General features: G+C 41.4%; 1 protein-coding gene across 3 annotated transcripts in view; it reads right to left on the bottom strand.

Moving 5' to 3' along the window:
* Positions 1-20659, bottom strand: part of LOC137274676 (glycine receptor subunit alpha-2-like) — a 64265-nt gene extending 43606 nt beyond the window's left edge. Inside the window, exon 1 of one of the 3 annotated variants that reach the window (XM_067808010.1) lies at positions 20503-20659. The gene's annotated coding sequence lies outside the window, so the exon portion shown is untranslated. Of the gene's footprint in view, positions 1-11690; positions 11854-18929; positions 19021-20502 lie in introns of those variants that run through there. The other 2 variants (XM_067808007.1, XM_067808008.1) reach the window with 2 other exon arrangements.
* Positions 20660-25458: the final 4799 nt, after the last annotated feature.

Genomic DNA, 25458 nt, shown 5'->3' with positions numbered 1-25458 from the left:
ATGGCTCTTGATAGAACGCAGAACCTTTTTGTGGCACTTTTTGTTTTGCTTCCAATCACCTCAGCGTGTGCAAAGGTTGCTGGAGATAAGAAAAGAAAATATAGACTTATAATCCGACTTAAGACATCTGTCCGTATGAGAGTGTACAATGTTATGATGGGCCGTTATCCACAACAACCATAGACGTGGCAGCTCCTACTACAAGGCAGATGAGTGAAACTTATGAATGAACATGGCTTCAAGATTTATCACGGCGTGCCAGAGCGATGTTGAACCAATTATGGTTTAGACGTTTAGTTTAGTTACACACAATCGAGAATTATGTCTCTAACAAACCCATAGAAACATGATGGAGTTGTGTCTGTTATTCAAACCTGCGACTACATATATAGAAGACATCAGTCATGGCACTAGTTTGTTGGGGCCGATCTCCTTCAACCAGACTCTTCACAACTGTTAACAATTACGTAATACTATATACATGTCAATGGCTCACAAGAGTAACTCTGTACAGCAAAACTCTACATCTATGTCCAACAACAGGGCATCATGTATGTGTGGTCATGTTTAATGGAATACATGAGAGTACGAGCCTGTACGAGAATTGCAAGCAGGTTTATATCGTACTGTGGATGAAACTCCGCCAACACGTGAAATTCCATGTATTACTCTCCATCAGTATATATGTTCTCCAGCACACTGCTGCTCGTACTTAAACAGACTGCCCAAGAGATAGTTCCCCTAGTTCCCATTAACACCACGCACCAGTCTCCATAACAAGGAACCATAACCATTCCACCTGGCACCAAAGCAGACAACAGACTACAGACGGTCTTCCAAGTCTTGATGTTGTTGTTATCGGACACTGGTTACTGCTATTGGGATTCTCTTCTGTCTGTCTATCTATCAGTACCATCTACTGAACTCAAGCAACATGAATAACAACCAAACAACGCTGGGCATTCATCATAGATGTGCACTTGTACGTTATATCACAAAGCTAGTATTCCATTTGACATCACAGACATCTGACCGACATTCATGGCGAAAGGATAATGTTAAGGAATAATACGTACTGGTGTGTGAAGAATAACATTACTTTAAGATGGAAAACTGTAGTTACACATCTCATATGAAATCCTCAAATGTCCATTTGCATCACCGTTTATTCCTACTTAGTGCTAGCAAAGTGTCTGTTTTACCGAGAGAGTTGAAGTTGTCGAGTGCCTTGGCATAATACATTTCACAATGAATAACCTCGCTGACGTAAAGGTTCACTCAGAAATAACATATGGAGGTATCTATGTAAGACGACTGTCTTGTCTGAAGATGATGCTGTGTTTGGTATTAGTGTGTAGAGTAGTTTTTTCACTGGGCGTTGGTATTGTGGGACACCGCCAATATCGACTTAAACTACATTCCGGCATGTAATTATTGTGGTTTAGCAAACATTTAGCAACAAAATAAAAAGTAGACATGAAAAAGGTTGGCGCAGTGTTTCAACGTGCGGACATCTGAGCCAGTGTTATACAAAACTGTTCACAAGGAAAGCTTCACTCACAACCAGTGTTTGCAACACTTTAATTTGGTAGTTGGCCATCAGGGCCTGCTGCCGCCTGCAGGCTTTAAAATCTCCAGGCCCGGAATTAATTATGCAGGAAAAGTCAAACCAGTTAAAACAAAATTAGACAGCACGGTGAACAGTTTCACACTGTTTGTACAAAATCAGTTAGCGAAACATATAACGCTGAGCGCCGTTTTTATTTGTTTTATTTGTGCTGAAATACCAGGAACTGAAACTGTATGTTTCGTAACACGATCGATCATTCATGATTCTTGAACGTTAATAAAGGTAAAAAGGAAAGATTTCAGTTGAAAAAACAATGGATCATTTAATGTAGGTCACAAGGTACTGCAGATAGTTGAAACTGCCCTCCTGATACAATAACAACCGGCGGTGGATCTCCGGGCCGAGGATTTTTTCGAACGCTGCTCACAACGTTATGAGAAACAGTTATACATCATCAAGTACCGTCTAGAAGGTTAACATACCATTGTCGAGGTTGTGGTCAGTTCAGCCATTTAAAAAGATTCAAAATGCTGTTTGGTAGGCATGTGGATGAAAAATCTGACGAATCGGTCACCGAATAAACAGCTTTCTTATATACCGTGTCTGTGAGGAGGACACCGGTGGGGCATTATACACTCAGTCTATCGTCAACACATGGTGTCACACTGTAACAGTAAATACACAATTATTCCAAATATAGTCGGACTAGTAGGACGGACGCTGCTTGTAGTACAGATATCTTACCATCGGTATTGTAACCGACCAGGCAATATTGAACAATAAGAATGCACAGATAGGACTTACGTGGATTAACTGGCTTTAACCTGACAAACATTTGAGCACTTTGTGATTACAAGAACGTGAATAGCTCTAAAATATGTTCAGTGAGCCTTGTGGTCGCAGTGATTCATCGAGTTCCCGACGCAGCGTTCAGTACCACTCTGGACTACTTCTAATTGCCCATTCCTCCAACATGAGGCTGTGTACTCCTACAGTAACTCTAACACTAAGTTACGCGGGTATGTTACGCAACACAACAGTTACATGGTAATGAACCCGTTTGACGTATTCGGAAACTCACGACACGGGATTTGTACGGACATCCTAGTGTAGCCAGGCACAGTACAATCCTGGTAACATTAGTGTGACTTGGCTGCGTCCACCTTCATACCACAACACGTGTTCTGGAACTGAATATTCATTTGACCTCCTTGCACATATTCGAACAGCAAATATTACTGGCGTTAAGACTTAAATATTATGTCTCCACTCTTCTGGAACTAAACGTGATATGACCGTAAATATGTTTCTATTTGTACTCAAGACATTTTATAATTTCGTCACAAACTAATAATATGTATTTCTTATGACATCGCCACACTAACTAATCTTAATGGTGGTGCTTGCTGTTACCCTGACAGCTGAGCTGAGCTGGAAATGAAACACTGCTCGGAGAAGTATGTCATTTGTCGGAGTGGGGTAAACATCATAGGACAGACACTTTAAAACCACAAGGAGTGTCTTTCGCTGTTTGTAGAGGAACACGTAAGTTATGTGGGATGAACTGGTACGTGGATCTCAGCACATGGATGTATCGCGTTAATACCTAATACAACTTCTAAGTGTTAACGGCTAACAAAAACAAATCATGATAGACGGTATTTCCCTGTAATACGTACTTTATAAATGTATTCTCCCTTGATCCCAAACTAGATTTATGAAGGATTCGTCCCACACTTTGAAGTAACGCGCACTAGCCATTATTCACAGTACATCCACTGTGCACAATAAACGCCGGGTCTGGAAGTCCGCTTATTACAGAAAATGCGGTACATACTGGTGATAGATGCCGTGAAATACTGCGTCTTTCTCTGAATAAAGAAGTAGTATACCCATAAAAATATCACCATTCTTCATCATCATCATGATAATAGTAGAATGACAGCAAATCTCTGATCGAACCTGTATCCTTGAACCTAGAAGTTCATTATTATATCTTATGGAAGTAATGTACCAAGTAAACCAGTCATTAAACTGTGACAGAACAAAGATCTAGCCTCAGTGCAATGACAGATATAGCAGTTTCAGTGCCTTCAGTAATTTCAGTCTTTAGCAATATTTCAGTCCACAATGCACCTTCAGCCTTTACACATCGTCTCCAGTAGTTCTATCGTAAATAATCAGTTCAACCGTTTATGTCACCTCCTCACATCGTCTCCAGTAGTTCTATCGTAGATAAACAGTTCAACCGTTAATGTCACCTCCTAAGTGACTTCAGCCTCTAATGCAGCCTTCAGCTTACTGTAACTTAGTTTCTAGTTGCAGTATCTGCTAAAGTTACAGTCTGTTCTAAAGCTTCGAACTATACTATAACTTCGGACTTCGTTCCCTGAAATACCATCAGCCCGATAACATCTCAGAACGAGTCTCTCGTTGTTTCAGCCTTGTCTACAACTTCAGATTTATTGTCACTTCTGACTTAACGCCATCCGCTGGAGTTACGACATCCTCCCATTTCCTCCTACAATTAACTATTACTAATACACGGTAAAGTCCATGAGATCATACCTCGTACACCGTGACAGGTATGTTCAGTCAAGTGGTGAGTACACTGTTACCTAGTCTTTTGTTGCTAAATTTATACATCATTCAGCAGTAAATCGTACCTTGGTGTGTCTGCTGCCACGGCCGTATTCAGTATTTAATATGCAGATACAATAATGCTTCATGGAGGAGATGTTCTATGACGTACCTGTAACATATCATATATTTGTCTTCGTTGCAAAGAGAGGTTAACAGAAAACTATGAAGGATCACAAACAGGGGATACATATATATGCGCATGCGCAATCAAGCTTTCAAGCGTCACACATCGGGATAAGGTTCTCTTTATTTATTCATGATCAAGAGGAACGTAGACATCTAGGTCAATGACTTCGCTTCACTTGATTTGACTTCACGGCACTGCGATCTCCGTATAGATAAGAGAATATTCAAGAACAACTTTACATTGTTCAATCCTCTCAGGAAGGTTCTACAATGAACATATAGAGCTTTAAATAGAAACAAGAATGCAAGAACATATCATTCGAGAAGTACATTGTGTTTGTTGACATTATGTTGTGTTAAGATATCCTACTTATCCGATTTTTCTCTTACAGCACAATTTGTGTAAGTCAAAGCTCCCTGATCCCACGTGTAACTTAACGATGATCCGAAAACATGTGCTAGTTGAGTGAAAGACACCTGGAAAACATATCATGAATATTTACTTAAAACAGAACATTGAAAAGGACAATAAAGCCAGATCTACCTGCCCATTAAACTACTTGTGGTAGCAGATCAGGTCCTCTCCTATATACCCAGTGTATATGACATATAGATATATACATATCTCACCACAACTTGGGAAACATTGCAAATCACGAACAAGAGAGGATATGTTGAATCTTGAAGCTTAAAACGCATGAGACGTTCATTTTCTTCCAACCATTTAAATGCCAGAACACTCAACGATTCTGACACGTGAAAGCACGATGTGTACGATGCAGTTGCATTGTTGTTTATTAGGACTCGTCTTACATGCCCCTCATTTATTGCAAAACTGCCATTATAGGACACACATGCAGTGATGTTAATTATTTGCAACGTTTCTCCATTTGTATAGTAATTCCTACATGAAGAAAACAAGCTATCACCTCGCACAGAAATACCTCAAACAGTCGAACTGGTTCCGAACTGGTTCAACTAGCTTAAAAGCTTTCAATGTGGTGTGAAAATTGGAATGTAATGACTTCAACGTTCAATCAATTAAACTTTCAGCCTTCTTTTTCCCTGTGGTAAGCAAAAACAACGCAATACCTTCTCAAAATTATCATTAAATGGCGCCAAGAGTTCCCACACTGAGTCCCCAAGCAATGAAACTGTTTTCCTAGTCTTCGTCAGTATGTCTTTTCTTCAGATTATCGTCTTGTGTCTAGGAAATGAGCCTGCCGTGGTTTCAGTGTAGAGCTTGGTTACGTGTAGCGCTAAACTGAATTGGTGAGTAGTTGATAAGCAAACGTTAGATTGCTTAAACATAGATGCAGTTCTAAACTGAAAAAAAAACGGTTTCATCTCCATTCTTCCATGGGAAGATCAAAGAGCTCGTTTGTGTTAGCAAAAAAGGCCTTGGACAGACTCCATAGTTTTGAATGGCTTTCATTCAGTACATGTCGTACTTGATTGTACTTTCAACATAGTGTGATACGTTAACCGTTCATATTGTCTGTTTACATACATGATTCACTTTGAGTGCTTTTCGGGCAACCACAACGTAAATCCTACAGAGCCGCAACAAAAATATACTGCCAGTCCATTGTGACTTCGTGAACGAGTGAGTTTAGCTTTACGGTCTGTAAATAATCGGGTATGGACCAGACGTACCAGGGATCAACAGCATGAGCATCGATATGTGCAGCTGGGAACCGATTACATGCGTCAACCAAGTCAACTCGCCTGACCATCCGATCCCGTTAATCGCCTCTGACGACAAGAGTGGGTTACTAAGGACGAACTCTGACCCGGATATTCACGGGTCCGATGTGAATTAAACCACCGGGCTTCACATATTACCACAGTGCCTAATATTGTAGCTACTTATTGGAAACGACATGCAAAGAAATAAACTTCAATGCGGATGGTTGAACAACGTCAGCGTTTTCTAAATTTGCAGCAGTTCTAAGGGAACAGTCAGTATGCTTGCTGCACCCACATCTAGATTTCTCGACCTCCACAGATGTGTAGTTCCATGTTGTCCGACATTCCAGCGGGAGTTTGTCAAACACTGAACGCTCGGCATGCCTACCGGACATTCCAGCGGTAGTTTGTCAAACACTGAACGCTCGGCATGCCTACCGGACATTCCAGCGGGAGTTTGTCAAACACTGAACGCTCGGCATGCCTACCGGACATTCCAGCGGTAGTTTGTCAAACACTGAATGCTCGGCATGCCTACCGGACATTCCAGCGGGAGTTTGTCAAACACTGAACGCTCGGCATGCCTACCGGACATTCCAGCGGTAGTTTGTCAAACACTGAACGCTCGGCATGCCTACCGGACATTCCAGCGGGAGTTTGTCAAACACTGAACACTCGGCATGCCTACCGGACATTCCAGCGGGAGTTTGTCAAACACTGAACGCTCGGCATGCCTACCGGACATTCCAGCGGGAGTTTGTCAAACACTGAACGCTCGGCATGCCTACCGGACATTCCAGCGGGAGTTTGTCAAACACTGAACGCTCGGCATGCCTACCGGACATTCTATGCGCAGTAATTATAATACAAACCGATACAGTGCAGCTTAACAGATTAGCGAATGTTCAATTACATTTCTGAAACGAGTATAGAACTCCATAAATAATAAATCAACTCAAGCCTTGACGGATCATTCCTCACTGCTAAATACTTGTAGTAATTGTGCGGGAAATGTCAAACACTGACCATTCTACAGCGCTACATGCGCTCAGCGGCCAAACATTGTCCATGAAAAGGGCACTGCAGGTTGTATATGTATTCTACATATTTTTATTCATCATGAATGTTGTTTTCATTGTTTTCATTCTTTTGCATTTTTTGCATTTACTTTCAGGAAGAACACTTTAATGTACCTACTATTCACTTGCAAAACGTAGAATGCGATATTATCTCTGAAACGAAAAGAAACTGGCTAATACTCGCGAGTGGACAAGAAAAATGCAACAAATCTAATTGCTTCGTTTTTGGCCACAGGGCTGGACGAGTAATCTAATTTACAGAATATTAGAACAGCAAGACCACATTAACATTTCATTAGCAAAACGAGACTGTTCAACATGGTCCCTGGTGCAGAATGTGACACCTGTTGTGTGGATATTGTTACTTCAGAGAGTGATTTCTGAAGTACCTGCTGATGTGGAAATCAATCCTTTACGTGCAGACTGACAGGAGCAATTACGGAATATCTGATGAGGGTGTGGATTAAAGGTGGACAGAAACTAATTCCTGGAGTGTTGGCGGAATATCAATAATAGAACACGTGTAATGGTATCATAGTTCCAGCATCAGTGCCAGTTTCCTGTGAAGACCATCGCACAATGGACGACTTTTTCAAATTGTCTTGCCTTTACTAATTCATGGAGAACACTGACTACATCCGGGTCAGCATTAACCTGTAAGCGTATGTGAGAAGCAAGCACTGACTACATCCTGGTCAGCATTAACCTGTAAGCGTATGTGATTTGCTCCTTGTCATGTTAATGTTGTACTTCCAGACAGTTAACCAGCAGAACCTTCGCCTTTGTCGGAACCTCGACACTTTTGCGGACAGTCTACGTAACCATCTGGTTAAACCCTCCTATTTCCGGTTTAACAAGCCGTTCATATTCTAGATTATATGCTACGAGCTTGCACTGAATGTAAGCGAAATGTGAAAGTCATATAGTCATATTATTCTAAGGAAACATACTTGTCAGGACTCAGCGGAACGCCAGAGTGTGCTTGTGTGATTGGCGTGGTGTCTGTGGATTGTCGATGGTATTGCACCACTACTCATCCACTGAATGTTTTTCTTCATTCACAAATTGGAAACTATGTTGTTGTTTCAGCGTCAACATTTGATCTTCGTGAGCCTGTGGGTACCTCTGATGACGAGCAAGGCGTAGCATCATACCTAAGTCGATGGAGGTCTGACCTACACCGGTCGCCGTCAAATTAGACGCTGTGTTGATGTCCGTGATGGTCACATACAACATAGTGACCCTACATTGACAGCGTGTGTCAGAGAGAGTAGCCATCTCCCATAAACCAACAAATGGTGCTCCATCACAATTTCCCTGCAATAAAATGTCATTGTCTGGTTGCCCCCCGCCCCCTGGCCGAAACGAATCAGTCTGCTTGACTGTAATTCTCAGTGACGTGGAAACAACAATAGATGCACCTGTGAATGTCAAAGTTCATCTCAGTGACACAGATTTGTTCCAAATGAATACAAGCGATGCTATTATCAAATATGTGGCAGAACTGACTGTGTAGTCTGCGGTACAACATGCTAGGAACTTAACGCAATTACGGTAGGGATTAGGAGGCATGATCGTCTAAGGATTTGTTGTTCCGATTTCCAGGATCGGGAGCTCCAATACGCACATGATTACGTATATAGGTTTGTCAACACTTTACCACATTTTACCGTAGCTTGTGTTATATCTGCTGACAAGCCGCGATATGAGAGAAAGGTGGTTTAAACTTACCACACACTGTTAAATCAGCAGATACGCAACAGATATTTTTGTAAAAAAATAATAAATATGAGTCGAAAAAATACCTCTGACTGCAGCCATTGTCCAATGAACTGAGTGTATGTCCTAGAGGGCGGAAGCATGGTGGCAGGATCCCCTGTTGGCATTGATCATGATTGAGTTGACACCCCGCCTGGTACCCAGCACTAAGTGGGTACCCGTGTAGTGCAATAAGTATTCGTGCTGAAACTGCGTCATGGGATCCAATTAGGCTAGCGCTACCACCTGACATTGGCAAAAGCTGTCCCACTCAACGAACAAGACCATGTTAGGCAATAGTCCTGAGCGACATTTCATCTCATGTCATTTCATTCATTACTGTATGTTACGCAACCGTAGAATCAAAGGCAGATTCTCTGGTACCATGTGAACACTCACTGCGAACGTACCACGTTTGTAGACTCGACTACAGTAAAGGAACACCCCAAGAGCAGCATAACAGCCGCGACACTCTGCGAGTCCATCTCTACTCGAGATATACAGTCAGATACACTGAAGGAGAGTAATCCTACCAAAGCCACTAGGTTGACGAGCTGGGATATTCATCGTAAGCCTTCACATTCAAGTAAAGCTGCAATAAAAACTCTTGAATGACCTTTAATCGAACTTTTCATTGGCAGGATTTGTGAAGAGTCATCCACGCATTGAGTGTAAATTGACAAGTGAAATGGAAATAAACACAGAACTATACCCACGTCTACGGGTACATTTCCCAACACCATTTCCTGGAGTGTAGTGTAGTGAAACGACACAAGAGTAATTAGGTAATCTTTGCCGTTCTAATGTCAGTCATAGATCGAGAGAAACTGATTTACGTCCTCGGTGCATTGTATTGAAGTAGCTGATCACGTGATTCGTGGGCGCAACTACAGCAATAACATCCATGATGGGGGATATACAGGATACAAGGGCGTTGCTTTTGTACAGGGTTCTCAAACAGCCAGAGTGTGAAACTCCCAAATTTTCAGCCAGACCACCGGGTTGGTTAGATGTAAAACTTGCCAGCCCTGACCTAAACTGACCTGCCCACAAAAAATGCTTTACTTGGCATATCTAATTCAAAACTTGTAAAATATTAATTACGATCTGGGAGACCGTGTTGATAACAATCGTCCCAGGCGGTCGAGCAGGCAGGTATTTCGACTGCTTATTTAGGCATATCATTTGTCTTTCTCTAACTGATTTATTATAAGGTAAGCTAAGCTAGTTTATCGCTATTTGCCAGTAACGGGTATGTTTACCGCGAACACGGAACAATGTCAAAAAGGAGGACTGCATACAGGTTTATTTGTTTGTTATTTCAGTTCAGCATGTAGTTCATTAAAATTGTTTTGATTATCTGAAAGTCACATTGATTAACTGAAAGTCATTTGGATTAACTTTAGATGATAAAGTTCTTTACATGTTGCTAATGGTTGATGTAGGTAAACTCGGGTTCTGGAATCTTTGAACGGTATTTAGAAGTGATACTAAAGCATGTATAAAATGTATAGATGTCAACCTCTATATTTTGAGGGGAACGATCGCAATGGTGAATGGTGTCACCCGGTTTCTGAATGGTAAGTGGGAACCTGCTCTTTCTACTCTCACATGATTGCCCATGACATATCTGGTTGGGCTTTAGAGCAAATTCCATTGAGAAATTCCTTAAACTGTAAGATGCAACTCTTGGTTGTCGATGTAGTCTAGATTCGGCTCACATATCAACCGGGTTTGATTACACAGAGGGATACAAAATGTAAATGGGGATGTATATATTGTTCAGAAAATGGGGATGTATGTATAGCTTCCAACATTTCCTTGATTGGAATCCATCCATGCTGGATAATTTTGATGAATTATTTCAATAACAAAAATATGCCCCTTTAATCTTGTCATGTTACAAGAACCGCTGGCACTTGCCGTTAAATGTCGTTAAATGAGTCAAACAAAAAACTTGCCCTTTTTAAGAGTCTTGTGCTACATAATAGTCACAATAAAATTAACGTGTAGTGCAAACAGTAATGGGATTTGTTATGATTAATACATGTGAAAATGGAAATAATTAATAAATCAATCGATACTCTAACTACTAAAATGACATCCCATTAAGGGATCACACACGTGTCTGTCTGCCTTATTCCTCATCAGTAAGGTCCACGTCACATAGTGAGGTCTTGTTACATACTGACGGCCGGTGTATATTTACTCACGATTGCGGTGTTTACGAAACTATAATATGTCTGAAGTTCATTTCCACAATATCACGATCTGTGTGAATACATACTTCAGACAAAAGGGTAAAGCTCTCGGCTGAATTATACATATAACAAAACATGTCATGACCCGATTATTGATCACATTTCATGTGGCACTTGGGATGATATACATTGAAGGGTGTCCTACGTTAGGGATCTTCGGGATCTCGGCTACATATTATACATTTTCAATGGTTCTTCTGGTTGAAGTGAATGCACACGTCTATTCTGCAAACTATTATTCCATAAATAGCATGTTATTCTGGATCAAATTCATGGAACAGACAAAGCTTAATAACCTATGCCATCTACAACTCCAATCACTCCTCTCAGGTAAACATTGGGCACATTGGTTAGAGATGCTGACTACACATCCCAGTCTAGATTTGATGAACATCACCAACTGCCGAACACCTACGTAGTTATGCATAGAACAAATAGAACAAAGGTAGTGGATTCTCCACAGTTGCAGTGACTGTCAGTTGACCCGACCCGTCCCCGTCAAGACTTTGACAAGCGGAAGGTGTTCGAAGGGAACAGGGAGGGGAGATGTAGAGAAGTACTTACCTGTGTCGTGAGCACCTGGTGTTACCAGCGCAAACCGTATTTCGTTTTTGATTCCAGTTTTCTGAAGCACAGATTAAAAATTGTTCTTGTCTACCAACCTGCTATCATTCCGCGAACTTTAACACAGTGATCTAGTTAACTATTATGTTAGGTGAGAAATAATACTTCCGGTTTGGCTTTTTTAACCAATCAGAAACCACGACACTCCGTGACCAATCAAATGAACGTTCACTGAATAACAGCCAGTGCGATTTGCATCTCCACCAAAGTATCAGTTTGGGCAAATAACGTCTGGTGGCTGAACGAACCACTAACATCTATTGAGGCTCTGATCATGAGAAACATACCTCCTCGAATAGAAAGATACTTTATTGGATTGTGGTTAAACAGGATTATAGCATCAGGACCAGTGATTGCATTAGCTGATGACATTCTCTACTCATTGTACGTCTGATTTCCTAGTTATTAAATGAAACCGGAAAAGGCACAAGATTGATACGATGGGACGCATTGGCTTGAATTATATTCCAGTTACAATAAGCTGTTCGTTTCATACCTCTTCAGTTTTAATGCTCACATGTAGGTCTGAACTGCATTTGCCTTCTGGTCGATTTACCTTGTTAATTTCCCTTGGGGGCAATGTACGCCTTCTGTCAAGATTACACCAAAGAACGAGAGGACGGAGACCGTTTAAATATCCATTGAGACCATGAGCTGTAAACATGCAGGGATGGTTTTCGCCTTTCATGGATGTTCGGAATAGTATTTGCTCCATCGATCACCTCATGTAAGATAAATAGCTTTTTGGAATAACAACGTGTGGTTAGGCATACAAACATGTTTTCAGCAAATGGTCTTAATGCTCTCAAAACGAGACGTTTACCAACGACTACAAACAGATGCAGCAACATGGAGCACGGGATCAATCCATCTTTGTCACCTTATTTAGATACTGTCTGCATCTTTACATACATCCTATTGTCTCCCCAGCTACACCAACAAACACCTACCCCCCACAACCATCTGTCACTAGATCATCTCTCACTTTGCTGCCACGTATTGCCACGAAATTGAATCTGAACAAACTAAGAATGGGTGTGTGGACGATCTCCACCGATCTATCACTATTACAATTGGTGTGTGTGTGTGTTTGGGGCGGGGGGGTGGGGGGGTGGGGTGGGGGGGTGGGTCATCAGATCGGTGTATAAAAGCAACTTATATATGGTAGTCAAACCAGGACCGTCAGTGTCACATGCCAGCGCTGTAAACAATAGGGGACATACTGCACTGCAATAGCATGGAACAGGCCATAAATATATCGAGTTACGTCATACCAAAATACCTAACTATTAAACATTCAGTCTTTGTGTCATGGGATTGACTGGCAATAATACATAACTCAGCTTTTCTCACTTTTAGGAGAAACAGAAAGTAGTGCGGTTCTTCATTGGCCAAATATCAGAATGACTGAATACCTGCTCAAAGGGACCAATACGGTATCCATGTTAACACCACATAAAGGGCGACATTAAGCGACATAAGGAGCAAAACCATAACTACGACTGGTGTCAGCAATATCCATGCTCTCCCGGACTCACGTTCAGAGATTACCACGATTGTGTTACTGACAACGGTGTTGTATATACTGATCAGACGCACTAACAACGTATCCTATAACCCATGTAACGTATCTCTCCCTTCTCATCGTACTTCCTATACACAGAAATGCTCTAAAGAAACCATATTTCCAGATATGTTAGTAAAGACGCTCCAGTGAGCACGATAGTACCCTGTGCTCCTGGAGATTGGTTCCGTATTATGTGACCAATAAAATTAAATGACATAAACTTGTAAAAGAATCTATCCGTGTCCAAACCCTTTCACGTATTGATGTTGAACGGGAAATTATACTCATATGCAAATATATGCACCATTAAATCCTGTTTCTCTGAAAGCCACAACGCAAGAATTAGATTTGGAACAATTTAGTTTTTCTGTGTCCGTGTTTCGTTAAATGCAAGCTGTCATTCCGAACTGAATAATCGAACTGAATCATGCAATCCGGCGAGTTTCAGCTGCAAGACATGAAGCTGTATTTGTTTATTGTGTGGGTGCCTTGTGCCAAGTCACCTGATGCATGTTCGTATTAATTAGACAATACCAGAGATATGCTTTCATTTCGGTATTCAAGAGTAATTATTTGTTTGATGTTTATCAGTATTTGTGTCTCTCCATTGCCTCATGCAGAGAAGGTGGCGATTTTCATCTCATACCAAGGGTTAAACATGAATTGGAATAACCAGGTACATGAATGTGTGTTTTAATCAGGAACCAAACACTTCATTCAAAGATGATATTGCATGGGTAAGATCAAGCGATGCCTCAAGGGGATATACTTTCACCTATCCGTTACCATAACGCTACAATAGAATAGTTAATCTAATCCCTGTTATCATGACGTGATGTACACCTAAGACTCTGGTAACTGCTGCCCACATTAACTAAAAATGTTGAAAGCTTTTTGTGTCTTTTGGTATCCAATATATCAATACTTGCACATTGATAGATGTTTAAAACACACTGATATGACAGTATTAGTCATTCGAGATTTCGAATGTTTGGCCTACAATATTTTATGCATGTGCAGCAACATTTCTCTCCTGGCAACGTGCATGTGGCGAAAACGTTGCAACCAATGCAACCAGACATATTTGACAGAAACCAAATAAAGTAGGAGCGCCAGCTACTATAAAATGTTTTCATTTTAATTTTTTCAAGAAAACGACATTGAAGGAAAGTTTTACTTTTTCAATATTATCTGTTTCCTTCTGTGAAGCAATACTCCCCAAACACCTGTGGTGCCCGTGTAAGCTTCACACAAGTGACAGATTAAACAGTTTAGCCAGGAGACCTGTCACACTGTCCGAATGACCCCATCCCCAAATTCCCTCAAAGGGAAATATATTCCTGACTGGTGGCGAACTCATTTCTAGTTCAAAAGCATGTTACTCCAACCTCAGTCGAGCAGGGGCTTTTGAAACGACAGGCGACATCCGCCAGAGCGAGGAAATGATTCAGCTGAATATCGACACAGCCTAATGTGGTTTGTGTATTTGTTTGTTCGCTCGTTTGTTTGTTGCTTGCTGCACAAAGTAATATTCCAGCCATATGGTGGTAGTCAGATTAAAATGATCGAACCATACAATCCAGTGGTCGTGAGAATCGATCTACGCATTTGGGATACAATGTCATGTGGCAAGTTTGTCGTCCTCAAGGCAAGCGGGTTGCTGTCCAAGTCCAACCCGTATCTTCTTCACTGGCCCCTTAATGTGGTAGAAAAGCCTCAGGTTATCTGTCAGGCGTGAACCGTCTCCCGATCTGCTACATTGATAAGTGCGGTTGTTAACATAGAAAAGCTCACCAAATTGTTCATACGTGCTAATGCGTTCATATTATATTTTAACTGCCCATTCCCTTCCCAAGATTTAAAAAATCCTCAAGGTACAATTTGTATAAAGGATGCTTACAACATAGCCAGTTTCGATTAGTGTCGCACAGTCGATGCTAGTATCTTCAGTGGAAATGTGATTGCACTATATATCCCTTACTTATGGAACTCATATCGTGAATATATTCATGAACAGAGTCTCCCGGGTCAGCTCGTCCATCAGACTCAATTATTGGTGTATAGTATATAACGAAACATGACTACAATTCCTCGACATGCATATATAAATAACACAACGCCTTCAAGATCCGTGGACTTCTATTATGGCAAATACTCCATAGTGAACGCAATATCAAGATATCAACATCAGCAGGTTGTCAGTACACATGTTTTCCTTGTGCCCATAAGTTATTCATACCTAACCATGCATGCTGCCAGTTACACCTGAACGATATATTGTATTCACATGAGGCATGACGAGTCCACTGGGAGATTTATCAGTTATGGTTAAGTTGTAAAGTGTTCATCGTTAATGCATAACACACGATGTTTTACCATAAAGATACTGTATGAAACGGAAGAACATTGAGTGTCCGAGATGAACTCGCCCTGTGTCTATTCCAGTGTTCAGTGTATAGAGCGTCTTCTGTGGAGCTGGCAGGGTGTAGTTTAACACCGCTTTGAAAAAATAATTCAGTTTTATCTAGGGTATCGGTGTTGTCCAAGGCCTGACGTCTAAAAAAATTATCGAACTTGGGTACAGTGCTTATAAAGAGAGTCTCATACCTGGAACGAATCTGGAGTCACTGGAATCTGGCACGGCAGCAACAACTGCTTAGAAATTGCTGTGTTCATATAGAACCTATATTACAGCCTAATGGTTAAGACGAACCGGGTTCGATTCCCAATGAAGGGACAGTGTGTGAAGCCATGCCTATCTCTGATATCCCCAGCCGGAATATTGCTAAAAGCGGCGTAAAACCCCAATCACCATCTCTCTTCAAAACACGGGTATGTAGTACTACTAATTCACATGTACATGTGTATGTAGTAGCAATAGCAGTAACAGTAGTAGTGTCCATAGAATTAGCACTGAGAATATACTTATTATATTGTTTGGGACCCCAGGAGATGGGATGAAAGTCCCTTGACGTTTCGCACGCTTACAACTGACGGCTGTGAAGGCTGTGGGCGGTCGTCCCTGATGGTGGATTCACGTCCTTGTAATAACCACCGTGGGAGATTACGCGTGTTGTATCGGACAGTAAATACCGCAGTGACTGATAATGGTCAGATCTGATATATCGATATCGAAAATCAACCTACAGCAACCCCAACAGATAGCGGACAATTCTAGTCTTGCCCCTCACGACAGTCAACCAACAGCAACCCCAACAGATAGCAGACAATTCTAGTCTTGCCCCTCACGACAGTCAACCTACAGCAACCCCAACAGATAGCGGACAATTCTAGTCTTGCCCCTCACGACAGTCAACCAACAGCAACCCCAACAGATAGCAGACAATTCTAGTCTTGCCCCTCACGACAGTCAACCTACAGCAACCCCAACAGACAGCGGACAATTCTAGTCTTGCCCCTCACGACAGTCAACCTACAGCAACCCCAACAGATAGCAGACAATTCTAGTCTTGCCCCTCACGACAGTCAACCTACAGCAACCCCAACAGATAGCGGACAATTCTAGTCTTGCCCCTCACGACAGTCAACCTACAGCAACCCCAACAGATAGCGGACAATTCTAGTCTTGTCCCTCACGACAGTCAACCTACAGCAACCCCAACAGATAGCAGACAATTCTAGTCTTGCCCCTCACGACAGTCAACCAACAGCAACCCCAACAGATAGCAGACAATTCTAGTCTTGCCACTTGACAGTCAACCTACAGCAACCCCAACAGATAGCGAATAGTGTTAGTGCTGCCTCTCATGACAATCAACCTACATCAATCCGAAAAGACTGCGAAACTTCCTAATGTTGACCAACGTTCCAGTGAAAGTTTCCCGCGAATTCAGGTCATCGGCGTGCAAAGTACAATACGTATCTCTGACTACGCCCTTGGGATTGTTCTTGGGAGTTATTTACTTGAATGCTTTATTCATGCTTATGCGGCAATTGATGTGCTATCATGTGATTCGAATCTGCGTATTTTGTATGCTTAACCCAAAGTGACTGCTGCAAACATTCAAGTCAAATCCATTATCAAACCTTCTGATGAACTGCTTGCTTGTCTCTATTTGACATGATTTCTTGTCTCTGTTTTGCTGGTAAGTTAGCGGCACGACATGTACACAATCCTGTGAAGACTACGCACTTTATTATTGTCTACAAACTTCAGTAGGGGACATACTGGATTCAGTGGCATGGCATCCACACTGTGTAGAAACTACAGTAAAGGAAACTTTAGGAATACGTCATGTTATAGGTGTAGCTATGCCCGAAGGTGGAACAGTTGCACGATAAAATCCAATGTTTCATGGACAGCTGATTTGCCCTTCGCACGTGTTTTAAAGCAAGGTATCAACACATACTCATAATAGTGACACTAATACAACCGACTCTTATTGTGGAGGGCTTTTGATCTCTCGTCACAATAGAAGGGTTCTGTCTTTGTCAAGAGCTTTTCCATCATCTTCAGTCTTTAGTGTCGTCATTCACTTTTGAGGTACAATCGAGCATGACTTTCGTGAACGGATATATTAATTATGGGCGTCATGTGACACATGGGGAACTCTCGTAATTACAAGCACCAGTGACACGAGTGTACGTCTGATATGATTCCCCATTTTTACTTCTACCAAATATTCTCGAGGTTGCCGGGAACAATTCACTAGCCTCTTTATCTATCTTCGTTTCTCAAGAATCACTGGATTGCAAGATTCTAACACGATTGTGAACAAACCGCCGTCACACTACTGCAATCTTACTGAATGTGGCGTTAAACAAACAAGCAAACAAATAAACAAACACATACTCGTGATTTAGTCAAAATGTACAATTTGTTCCGCTTATTACAGAGATTCCTCACGGATATGGGGTGGGTTTTTTTCGCTTGTATTTGCATGTGATTGTGACAGTGACACAGGTCAGGTGGGACATGCACACGTGTTCCCGAACACTTGGGATCGTCACTATTTGAAGGTGATTAATAAACAAAAGTGCACTGAGACATGGTTAGATTCTGACACTTATATTTCTCTAACCAGCTGACACCTACGACCTGATGAATACAATCTGTGGAGCACTTGCTCCCGATATGATGGGCTTATATTGCCCACTCACTCAGCACGCTGCGGGACATCTTGAGAGTATTGATTTAACCCTTTATAAAGACAGTGAGATGAAATTGAATAGATAAAATATTTATGTGCTAACAATTTCACTTTTTATCAGATCCATCATGACTAAATGTTGAATACAATAGACTGGATACATTACACCGCAGCCTTCAGGCTAAACTCTCCAGTGTACACCGTGTGATAGTAATTAGATGAGGAGGCGATCTCAAGAGAATGGTAACATATATTTATCAGGCATTTCATACACAGTTTGAAGACGAAAAGAAGACTATGACAACATATGTCATACATGTCAAAGTGTATCTATTGCAGTATACTGTATGACATATACCATATGTATGTATGAAGGTTTAAAGTGAAGGAAATATGTCCAGTCAGACAACTTCACCCTAACAGAAAACAATTCTACTAGCCTGTAGGTTCCGAAATTAGCTGAGTATAGAATGCACGACAAAATAATCTAAAATATTTTACCTTTCCTCAGGAAATCAGCATATATCCATGGTTTTTTTCAGTTGGTTCACATGGAATGCGATCTTAGTAAATTAAGCCTGTTTCATCAGCATTCTCCCAACGACCTGAAGGAACATGTTAATACTGTCACTTATCGTTCATTAGTGCTTTCTTGTACAGTCAAGAACGGTTGTGATAACAACAAGTCAAACATCAGGGTTCAAGTCCATATTATGTGTACACGATGGACGTGAATGTGCAACCTCATGTTACACCTAATGAACGCACAATAGTTCCGCTGATTGGCGCGACGCTACTCTGAACTACTCAATGTCGAGAGTATCGACCCATCTTTCACCTTGAAGACAATATTCCACAATTACATACAAACCGTTGCAATTAAATATGGAATACTTCCATCTGTAATCAATACCATGTTGGTAATTCCCGCATGATGCGGGAGGGACATGGGGCTCACAAACAGGGGAGCGGCCGTAAGTGCTTAAAGAATATCAATAAAACCTCGGGTGACTATGTTGCTTCATAAATACATAATTGACATTAGGTCGACTTACTTAGTCGGGGAATCAAGATGCACACCAAACGACGCTCAGACAAATGCGGTTACACAACTGTGAAAATATATTGCCATCAATAAGTAAGAGCTGAGTTTATCATGCATGTATAAATTTGAGTATACTGAGCGTGTATAAGTCCATGTCTTCGCTTACTAGTACTGCTGTGATTTATATTAAATTATTAATTCAAGGGCTATTGACAATATAGTTATCAAATTCCAAATGGCGAATGAGGTGAAGATTTTAAGTCACAACGGCAGTATTTCAGCTATATTGTGACGTCACATGATGGTTCTGCTATATAATATTTCGGGGGTGCACGTGTTTCTGGTGATACTTACCTCGGCACTTAGGATAACGGTGAGTTATCACTGGCATGAAAAATTAAACGTTTCCCTTGTGATCGTTAACTATGTTGAAATACCCGATTAGATCACACGTCCCTGGAATATCACTTTGTAAAACATCGATGTTTTCAGCGTGCAGCGCTAACACTGCCACGGATAAAAGGGCCAATGATTTCATCTCTTGTAAGAACGATGTTGTGAGATGTATACCCTGACAGAAGTTACGCAAAGTAATTAATATATAATTAGCTTCTTACAACAACATACGAGCACGGTTCGTGTACGAGTGATAGCACAGAGTATACACGTGTCAACGTCAACGGGGCTATTCATACATCTAACATTCCCTTCATATACTGATGTACCTGACGTACGCACTGTTATAACTAAACATCCCTGATCGTCCAGCCACAGCTACAAGTAAACCATTGTCCAGGATCCACCAATTCAGCAGCCCAAAGTGTACCCTTCAAGTGTATAGTGTTTCAATTCCTGCAGTCAACACTTGTCATTGTACTAACGTAAACCGTATCCAGTATCACAATACTTCAGCAACGGAATATAGGTCATATTACAACACTTCAGCAACGGAATATAGGTCATATTACAACACTGTGGAGAAACAGGATGCCAAACAATGAACGTTAATTAGCTAATAGATAAGCTTACCTTGGTGAGTATACTGTGTACCAGTGTGTAGTTACGAGGTGTATGGCGAGTCCTACAGCCGCATGGCAGATATATTGATCGCTAACTGGCTGTAAGATTGTTTCCCTATGAAGATGGAGAAGGCTGACTCGCACGATCAGCAGTGAAACCGGTCTGTGGAGAATTGGAGCTGGAGCTTTTCATTTCATGGGCAGATGCAGCCTATTCGTCGTATCGCGTGGCATAGTGGTTTATTTGCACCTAATAAGATGTGGGTCCTGGTGATGGATACGTACAGCAACCAACTGGGGCATTTATTTTATCTTTACCAAACGATGTGTACATTGGACCTCAAAGTAGCCATGGCCTCTAATGGGATTGCTCTTTCAGTCTTTTTTACGATTACACTTTTGGACCGTGCCAAAGTGAAAGTTAACTGTGTAAAACATCTTCGAGTTGATAGAAACGTCTTCAAGGAAAGATCAATAGGATTTGAATAGATAAATACTTTGCTGAGGGAAGGTCTCTTTTTAAAGAGAAGCGATGTGCATCCGAGCTCAAAGTCTTTAGAAACTTGCAGATGTATCGCCTTGGACGACACAGTTACCGTTAAATTGAACATGTGATGACTAGGCCGAGATCGGGGAACAGAATACGTTTACTCAGTGAACTTGGATGGGATGCTGTTCAACCAGTGGACTTGAGTTGTACGTTCCATCGGCGTTATTTTAGCTATGTATCGACGAGACCAAGTCTGCACTCACACATTTAAGTACACATTTTCAATGGTTTCTTTTTTATACAAAAACCAAAATAAAACCGTATGTATTCATTACGTTATTATTTACAAACAGATGAAAGTCATAGCATCACTTTAAAAAAAAAACAAGCAATCGGACATTTACATTATATAGATACAGTTTATGAGACAAGTGAACTTCCCTCAAGTAGTTCTAGCCGAGATGTCATTTGTTGCTAGTACTGTCTGGACTATGAGTGTTGCATGTTGGAACCTGTTACTGAGATGGGTGGTAAGGATTCATCTGTCATTACGAATCGTGGACACCTGTGGACGTTGACATTCTGCTGATAACGTTGCCGTAAATTATAAATGGTGTTTCTGTGTGGTACGACGTGAGGTGTACCAGCTTCCACCTTGCAAATAGCTATCCATCTCTCAGTTTCAGTCAACCATAGCATATTGATGACCATTCAAATGCAAAATTAACTTCTTTATCTGACTAAAAGGGTCTATTGACAACGACAACAAGGTAAATGATGCGAGATCATCAATTTATCAAGATATTGTGAATTCCTTCTCCAAGACAGTTCCTTCTTGCATTCTACAAGCAAACGAGCATACTCTCGGTTTCAGTCATGTTGGTACAGTTAGATTAAGAAAATATTATGCTGAGAAAAACACGTCAGACACGTTTTGCCTCGTACTATGTTTATCCTTTTGGATGACGCCATCCACATATTCTAGGTCATACCATGGATGGTCCTCTGAGTGACAATCGTAGCATGGTGAAGACGGTAATTAACGGATTGATCCTAACCAGCGTGTTGCTCGTGATGCAGTGTTTGTGCCAAGGCCTGGCATGCATGAGCAATGTGTTGGGCAGTCTGTTTACACGCATTTCACATTTACATTTTGATGCAAAATCACACCTTTACAGTCTCAGTTACTCCCGTGGAACCGCTTTCTGTTCCACATTTCCTATATATACTATCCAAGAAACGAAAAGTACAGACAATAAATCTGTTGCGAAAATGTTGTATTTTCAAACATCTATAACTCGTCCGGAAATAGACTTAAGTGCATGAAATATTACTCCAGTTTAGAAGAAGGTGACGTCTAGACAACCGAGTGAATAGTTTTAGGGGACGGAGCACCACACCGACGTCGAGGTTCCTGGCTCTCAGACCTATCTCTTTCAACCTGTTCCGTACAGTTTGACCGGATATCCTCTGAAGTCCAGGCGCCCTGGCTGCTCTGCTCTCACCCGTGGAAGTACGATCACGCAACTGTAATACCCGGATGTACCGATATTGGGTTCCAGTGGTAACTCGAGGTCTGCCTGTAAGGGGACGGTCATTGTCTGTTTGGTTGCAACGAGCTGCATGCCATGCCATCTTGATCAGACTAACATCCAGACACATGGCAACAGAAGATTGACAATCTCCAGCATGCATTTTTTCAATGGCGATATTCCTTGTCACAGAGTCAAGACGTGACGTAGTGATCCGACCTAGAAGCTGCTACAAACCGAATGCCTGTTTCTGAAAGCAATCTGGATTTTCATTGCCAGACAGTGAATACTGGAAGTTGATTTCTGTCGCGTTGTTAGTGAAAAATGTCATCAAAATCAACAGTTTCAGGTACAATTTGTGCAATTGTGTAAAATCATATTATGAACACTTTTGTCACATATTTTAACGATTGCTTGAACGCAATATGATATTAATATAGTTTTTTAAATACAAATCGCCTATGCATTTTTTTCCGATAGTATATCAAAACATGAGTTAATATAACCCTGAAATCACCATCCGAGACATGAAGTTACACCCGAATGAACGACTTGCCACAATTGGCAACAAGTTTGTTTGTGCCAAAGAAAACGCCACAATACGTGCTATTTTCTGAATAAATCGATAAGCTCGTTTTGTTTATTAGAGAACTGCCCCTAGAGTTCGCCCAGTACCTCCATGGTACTTTCTTGAGCCTGCATGGATACGATTTCGTATTTCAAAATGATGCTTTTCTTGTTTAAGGAGAAAATAATGTCCCTGGACCTGCGAGACCCCGACTGAGGTTGTGATAACGTCTGGACAACTAATTATTGTTATGACGCAACGTTCCTAATACTTACTGAACGTTTTGTCAGTACTGATTCTTAGCAGAAACACTGTAATTTTATATAAACACTGATAAACTATCAATAACTCATGCAACGGTAAGGAGGGGAGACCTATGAGTGCCACAAACAGCCACCGTGTCCCAACCAAAGCGGTTGTCGCATTATATATTAATTAAATATAAATTGGATCTGTGTGGTATGTATCATATAGTCCAAGGAGGATCCATGAGACAGGATACTGTCACATGCACTATATAGTCCACAGAGGATACTGCCACATGCACTATATAGTCCACGGAGGATACTGTCACATGCACTATATAGTCCACGGAGGATACTGTCACATGCACTATATAGTCCACAGAGGATACTGCCACATGCACTATATAGTCCACGGAGGATACTGTCACATGCACGATATAGTCCACGGAGGACACTGTCACATGCACTACATAGTCCACGGAGGATACTGTCACATGCACTATATAGTCCACGGACGATACTGTCACATGCACTATGTAGTACACGGAGGATACTGTCACATGCACTATATAGTCCACTCAGGCTCTGTCAGTCATACACCATATAGTCCACAGAGGATCCGTCTGTTGCAGGAACATTCAACTAATGAAGATCGGATAGGCAACAGCATCCACGTTACCTAACAACATGCACCATGTTCATCATATAGACCTCTCGTTTACCTGGCCACTTGCGTTGTATCAGCAACCAGGGTATGAAAGAATTATGTTGGAAGGTAACGGCATTTCCTCACTTGCTGTATCTGGCGTCAATACTCGTGGCATCCGTCCTCGGCCATGTATGTGGAGATATTTTTGCGTGTAGTTAGTATTCCCCATTTACGAGCCCATAATAAGTAACAAACTCACAAAGTGGCATTAGGAGAGCACAGGCTGCAATACATAGGTTACAGCAGCTGTAGCTGACGTCCATTACGGGACGTGATCCTATTGATCATACAACGACATCCACCTGAAACAGCGTGGTGCCGGATATAAATGATACAAGCAAAGGCCAACCCTCCATTGGCTGATAACAATGTTTTTTGACAGTCGATTCATCACTGGTCCTGTGGGTGCTAATTAAATCGAAGTGCGCATGCTTTTGCGGTATGGTGCATGCAGGGTTTGAAGTGACGGTATGAAGAAATCCATTTCAATGAAACAGGAAACAGAGCTGCCTCTTCTAACAGACCTAATGATTCCTTCTGTACTGGTGTAGGAAACACTATTCTGCATAAAAAAATGCCGTTGTTTCAGTTCTTCTAACATAAATGAAGTTTTAGTGTCGAAACTCCTATTCTCAGCACAGCCACATATATATCTTCTGAAGGAAGGGATGCTCCGTTGAGGAACACCATGTTCTGGTTATCTAAGTCACCGTAGTGTTAAGGCATCCATGCCATAATGCATGATATCCATAATTGTTTCTTACGGAAAATGAAGTTTGGTCTGAACAAAGTATGCATTAAGCGAAGACTTCCGCCCTAAATTCTCTCTTTGTGTTCATACCGGTACCGGAATAGATTAATTAGTAAATGCTTTTGGTTCTCAATACTGACATTATAGAAATAGTAGAAAGTAGATGATCCATGTCTTCATTCTCGTGTTATTGTGTTTCAGCGAGATGAGGCAGTTGTTGGGTTTTCTGCCATGTTGCATGTGAATAGATATTTCGAAACAATACACTACTAATAATAATGTCTCTCTTGCATCCCAAATACACTGTCGTCAGGCTCCCCATTGTTCTCGGTGCCCTTGGTTTGGTGCCTCTTCATTTCTTGGCGCCGATCGGGAGAGTGTCCGGGCACTCCACCAAGAGCACAAGCCTGCCGACAATCTGGGTAATGCAGAAGGCTGCAGTGAAGGGAAGCCTTCATATTCTCCGGAAGGTTCTTGGTGGGTTTGACCAGGCAGTGTTTCCTGATGCATACTGTCTTTAAGCTGTAACATATGTCGTATCTGGGATTTCACAACATATGACATATGTTGCATTTGACCACTTTCTAACATGGCATCGTGTAATCAAATCTTTACTCTGTAATACATAATAACCATGCGTCCGTGATTATGACCATCCAATGCATGAGAAA

The sequence above is a fragment of the Haliotis asinina genome, chromosome 2 (assembly GCF_037392515.1).
Source record: "Haliotis asinina isolate JCU_RB_2024 chromosome 2, JCU_Hal_asi_v2, whole genome shotgun sequence".
Lineage (NCBI taxonomy): Eukaryota > Metazoa > Mollusca > Gastropoda > Lepetellida > Haliotidae > Haliotis > Haliotis asinina.
Note: the sequence above shows the minus strand (reverse complement) of the source record. Positions and strands in the feature narration are given on the sequence as shown.